Here is a 6,833-nt window from a genome sequence, read left to right on the forward strand (position 1 = left end):
TCTACCTCTAGCACTCGGAAACGCGGAAGTATGAATAAGTATATACTCTCTAGCTACACATATATTTATATACATAAACAGGTAAGTAGATCGGAAACCCGGAAGTAGGAATCAAAGAAGGTCATCGGGCTTCAGTGAGTGTAGTCGCTGGGGGCCGAGCCTGGCCGCACTCCCCACACAGGAAACGAGACTGACGCCCGTATCACAGTCCTCCAGAGAAACAGAACCAACAGCCTGCGTATATCCTCCGCTTTTCAAAGTTCTCAAAGTTCCCATTATATCACTTCGCTATTACGAAAGACCTATGTCAGTGCCTAGTTTGGCTAACGGAACGAGATCTGTAGATTTCAAAAGAAGGAAGGAAGGAAGGAAAGAAAGAGAGAGAGAGAGAGAAAGAAAGAGAAAAGAAAAAAGGCAAAAAGAAAGGGAGGAAGAAAGAAAGAAAGAAAGAAAGAAAGAAAGAAAGAAAGAAAGAAAGAAAGAAAGAAAAAGAAAGGAAGAAAGAAAGAAAGAGAAAAAAAGAAGAAAAAAAGGCAAAAAGCGAAAATGTGCTCAGCCAGGGTTTTGTAAGGAGCCAGGAGAGAGAGGGAGCATTTTCAGAGGAAGTGCTCGCACCCTGAGCAGCCAGAGGAGTGCGGCCAGGTTCCTCCCCCAGGGACTACACTCAGCATCCCAGCAGAAAGCCCCCAGACTGTCTTCAAGCACCTCTGCTTTATCTTAACTTTTCTGTGCATCCTTCAGCAAGATTTATCCTGAAGTATCAGAAAAGGCTAAGAGAGTTTACTTTTTGAGTTTGGGAACACCAAAAAAATTTCCCTATGAATTAATGGTAATTGCTTCTTTGCTCTACAACATCTTGGCTTACAAAAGATGTCATAGGAATGCTCTACATTTGGACAGTGGGGGAAACTCTGTATGTGTATATATACACATTAAATAGGGAGAGAGAAAGTTTTATTTATTATAAGGCATTAACTCATGCAATTATGCAAGCTGAAAGGTCCCCAGGTCTGTAGGGTAAGTCAGCAATCTGAAGCCCCAATGGTATAGTTCCTGCCTGAAGACTGGCAGATCTGAGACTCAGGAAGGGCCAATGTTTCAGTTAGGTCTGAAAGCGGGAAAACCAACATCCTACTTCAAAGGCCACCAGCAGAAGTTTTCTTTTATTCAGTGAAGAGTCAGTGTTTTTATTCTGTGCAGTCCTTTGGCTGATTGGATGGAGCCAACTGCACCCCACCACCACACACACACATTAGGAAAGGCAATCTGCTTTACTCAATCCACTACTTCAAATGTTAATCATCCAGAAACAGCCTCTGAGACACACCCAGAAGAATAATATTTCCCCAAATGTCTGGGCACCCCATGGCGCTGTCAGTTTGACCATAAAATTAACCATCATGGTTCCCAACAGCTGGGATCTCATAAACCTGACCCTTAGGAAATAATAATCAGTGCACCATTCATAAAGATCGCAACTACCTTACTCTTTATCCGTATGAAATCCTATCTCAGGAGCTGTTCACTGGACTTGTAAGAAAAATAATAGCCTGAGACATCACTGATCCAGAGGTCACAGCCAGGGTGACATTTTTTTAGGAGAGAGGAAAATTGGTTAAGTAGTAAAAGCTTCCCAGCTGTCATGTAAATAAGAGGATGGGCCTATTTTTTTCCTAGAGATAATTGGAATTGAGGAGATTTGCTATTAGAATGTCTTTGTAACCTTCAAAGAGCCCAGCAGCCTCCAAGGGTAAAGAATGGAAGGATAGGATCACTGTCGGTGTCATTCTTACATTCTATGGCTCCTGATTGGTTATGTTAAACTGGAGGTGTACCTCAGCTCAGGGTTTTGCTAGTACCACAGGCTGTTTTGCAGGTGAAAGTTCTTAGGACTTTCACATAAAGGGCCTTTCTAGGACATATTGATCTTTATGGAAATGCTGCTTACATGCTAATACCTGCTGAATTTATGGTTTTATTTTCATCAGTGCCCCTCGGTCCCAAACCAATCAACCTTCACCAAGCAAGCAGGACAAATATACTTAAGTTCTTTGACCATTAGCTTTTCCATGTCAGTCTTGGAGAAAACCTTCTAGCCTTGATGCAAACTCAAAAAATGGGATCCACTTTCAATGACTGAAAAGTAGGTACATGTGGATCTCAACTTCCAGGAAAATGAGCAGAAGGAGCCACTCAAGTGCTCCCTGTCTCCACTTGGACTTGGAAAGGTCTAGGTCATTTGGAAAATTTTGCCTGCATGTATATCGAAGATGCCGGTACACTGGGAGAAAAAGAGGAATCCCAGGCAGTGATGGGAGAAGGGACATTATTAGACAAGCACACAGCTACCAGAACAACCCTATCTACTGGAAACCATGCTATTTATACACCCCAGTCAGCCCAATAAAGGAGGAAGGCAGTGAAATTGCTTAAAATGAACTCCAAAAGCTAAGCTTAAGCTCAAGGGACGCGTGAAGGCCTGAACTCTCTTACAATTACATAATAAAGTGGCAAATTGATTTATTTAAACATTACCTCACTGGTAATAAATACTCTAATATTAAAAATATTAACCTGAAGAACGGCAATAAATTCCCTTCAGAGGGACATGTTGTGGCCTCAGCATATCCTCAGTAAAACCATGCCATTTGCTGCTTAATGTAAAAACACACACTTAGACCACCCCTCCCCACCTGCCCCAACCCTCATACACTTAAGCTACTTTTGGAGGATCTGAGCAGCTTATCTTGGGAACAATCAGTCGATAAGTTTCCACTCTGAGGATCATCAGCATCCAAAAGAGTAGCTCACTCCTTTTGATTCAAGTTTTAGGTATTTATAGAACAAGACAAATATTCATTGCTTAGGTAGAGAGCTGTTTTTGATTACTTTTTTCCCTTTTCCTTTTTACTCATTTAAACAAAAAGCAGCCATCCTTTGACCATACAAATTTTTTTTAATTTCACTTAAAAAATAAAAGATTCAAAAGCCAAGATTTTTTCAAAGATGTGGAGAAAAGGAAACATTTGTGCACTCTTGGTGGAAATGTAAATTGGCACAGCCACTATGGAAAACAGTATAGTGGTTCCTCAAAAAATTAAAATTAGAACTACCCTGTGACCCAGCAATCCCACTTCTGGGAATATATCCAAAGGAAATGAAAACAGAACCTTGAAGAGATATTTGCACCCCATCCAAAGGAAATGAAATCAGTATCTTGAAGAGATATCTTAACTCCCATGTTCAATGCAGCATTATTCACAATAACCAAGGTATGGAAACAACCAAAGTGTTTGTTCTTGGATGAACGGATAAAGAAAATAGATTTTAAAAACATATATATTATATATATAAATGTATAAATTTATATATGTTATGTACATAATTATAAAGTTATATATATAGTTATATATAAATAATATATAATATAACTCTTTATTTATATATTTATATATGACATGTATAAATATACATAAATAATATATAATAATATTATATATATAATATATATCTCTCTCTCAAAATATGTTTGTCCATAAAAGGAGGAAACCCGCCATTTGTAACAAGAATGAATCTGGAGGACATTATACAAGATAAATACTATATAATCTCACTTATATGTAGAAGCAAAAAGAGTAGAACTCATCAAAACAGAGAACAGATGGTAGTTTCCAGGTGTAGGTTTTAGGAGAAAGGGGGGAATTTTGGCAAAAGAGTACAAACTTTCAGCTATAAGATGTTCTAGGGATGTAATGTACAATACAGTGACTCTAATTAATAATACTGTATTGGATACTTGTAATTTGCTAAGAGAGTAAATCTTAAATGTTCTCATGACACACACATACTTACACACAAACGGTAAGTAAGGGAGGGGATGGATGTGTTACTTAACTTGATTGTGATAATCATTTCACCATGCATATGTATATCAAATCATCACATTGTCCACCTTAAATATATATAATTTTATTGATTATGTCTCAGTAAAGATAGAGAGGGAAAAAAGCCAAGATGCTTTTAATGGCAATTTGTTATTGGGCATCAGGCAAGAAAAAGGCAAACACAGAAACCTGCTGAATAATGCAGAGAGCTGCTTGTGCAGTGAAGATGTGTAGTATGAGTGTGAGAAGAGGACCACTGCAAATGCATTGGCTAGAACCTGTCTTTGGTGTAGTAGAGGAAAGCAGGGACACAGTGAAGGTTATAGGAAGATGAAGGAAGAATGAGTTGGAAAACTGAAGTAAAACAGGAACCAAGAACTCTAGGAAACACACACATATACACAAACACAGTAGTTGCAAAACAGGGGGGGGGGAATGAGACTAAGAATCGTAAAGTGATGGTTACTACTTGAACACCTCTGATAATAAAAACTTATTCAAAAACTTGAGTCAAGGACCCTTGGGTGGCTCACTGGGTTTAAGTGTCTGACTCTTGATTTCAGCTCAGGTCATGATTTTGGGGTCATGGGATAAGTCCCGAGTGGGGCTCCACACTCAGCTAGGAGTCTGCTCAAGATTCTCTCCTTCTCCCTCTCCCTCTGCCCCTCCCCCTCAAATAAATAAATACATCTTTTAAAAAAACTGAGTGAAGATATCTAGTATTTGATCAAATCCATCAAAATATGAAACTGATTCTGGTTTTTTATCAGTCAGAAATAAATGTGATTAAAAAGAATTCTGTTCTTCAGGGATAGTACTACCCTAGAAATGTCGATCCTCTTAAAAAAAAAAAAAAAAAATTCCTCAAACAACCCGAACTGAAAATGTCAACGGCAATGAAATCAGTCAAAAAACAATGGGTTGAAAACCACTTAATATGTCTGTTTTAAGAATACATGCTATTTAGACGTGTTTGGAAAAATAAAATCTAAACATGGCTGAAATTTTACATCTCATATAAACATGAAACAGAAACATGTTGCAGAGAAGAGAAACATACTTACGCAGGTAGAAGGATTTTTATGTTAATTAAATGTAAACCCAGGAAGAAGACAGGATGCTCTGAGATGTAGCAAAGCCATCTTACGATCCTCCAGCAATAAAAGAAAGACCATCTCAATAATTATTTCCAAAACCCTATTCCTCTAAAAATGTACACACTTTAATGGTTACATAATATTTCTCTTTTTTGGCTTAACACTTTCAGTGAAGGACTTAATATATTTTTGTTGAGATGGCTCATGTTCTACTCCTAAACATGACTCAAATGCAGTCTGATATCTGGTGGCCACACACCTAAGTTGCAGGTTACATATTTTGAAGAAATAAGTACATTTATTCCACATACTGAAGTAATTAAAACAAGTAATAGGAAGGATTGGGAGGGAGACAAACCATAAGTGACTCTTAATATCACAAAACAAATTGAGGGTTGCTGGGGGGAGGGGGTTTGGGAGAAGGAGGTGGGATTATGGACATTGGGGAGGGTATGTGCTTTGGTGAGTGCTGTGAAGTGTGTAAACCTGGTGATTCACAGACCTGTACCCCTGGGGATAAAAATATATGTTTGTAAAAAATAAAAAATTAAAAAAAAATAAAAAAAATAAAACTAGAAAGAAAAAAAAAAAAACAAGTAATAGGAAAGCATATAAATATCCTAAAAATAAATGTTTGCATAATTGGCCTCATTGTAATGAAGGTTTTCTTTTCTTTTTTTCTTCTAATTTTTTTAGCTTTATTGAGCTATAATTAACAAATACAATGGTAAGATATTTAGAGTGTACAATCTGATGAAATCTCAAACACACACACACACACACACACACATTTTAAGAATTCTCCCTGTGGAGTTAATTAACACATCTATCCTCTCACGTGTTTCGTGTGTGTGTGTGTGTGTGTGTGTGTGTGTGTGTGTGTGTGTGTGTTTGAAAGCATTCAGCTACTACTTTCTCTTTGCTAACTTGAATTATACAACACCATGTTATCAACTATAGTCATTATGTTAAACATTAGATCCTCAGACTTGATTCATCTTATAACTGGAAGTTGGTACCCTTTTTACAAACCTCTCCCTATTTCACCAACCCCCAAGTTTCTGATTGTATGAGTTCAACTTTGTTTGTTTGTTTGTTTGGATTCCATATATAAGTGCTACCATCCAGTATTTGTTTTTCTCTGTCTGGCTTTGTTCATTTGGCCTTTGCCTTCCAAGTTGTTAAGTTTGTGATCGCTCATGATAAACATTTTCTCTGTGGTAATGGTGGGATTTCATGATCTTTCAGAATCTGAGGTTTAACCAAGGATTGAATAAGCAATGCTTTTTACCACTTTATCCTGATTAGTATTGAGCCACCAAGAATACAGAGATATTTGTCAGCCTCTCTTGTAAAACCCAGTTTAGTAGTATCTTCAAGACCTCCAGCATCAGCTGAGGACTATACCCCCTGCCCGTTCTAAAGTTACCTAGTTCCTGAATTCCCATGATTAAAAATATTCCTTTAATATAAAGTATTGACCACTAAAAGAAAGAGGTAAAGTTCCAACAGATACGCTGAAGACCATTAATACAAGGCACATACCTGTTCATCACACTAGGATAACAGAAAGAGTGTTATCAAGCCAAAGGCTGTGCTTTGCCAGGCACTCTGACTTGAAGCAAACCACTTGACTTCACCAGCCTTCTGACTTATTCTGTGAAATAATCCTAACTGCTCTAAAATTGCTGTAAGGATTAAATGAGATAATAGGTTTTAAGGCATTTAGAGCAGATTTTCTGATGTCTTTTAAGGACCAAATTAGTTGTTTTAAGAACAGAACATTGAACAGTCAGAATTTAATGAAGTGTGTGGCAGATGCTACTATTTGCTTAACCAATTTTTTTCTCCT

Source organism: Mustela lutreola, chromosome 5 (assembly GCF_030435805.1).
Source record: "Mustela lutreola isolate mMusLut2 chromosome 5, mMusLut2.pri, whole genome shotgun sequence".
NCBI lineage: Eukaryota > Metazoa > Chordata > Mammalia > Carnivora > Mustelidae > Mustela > Mustela lutreola.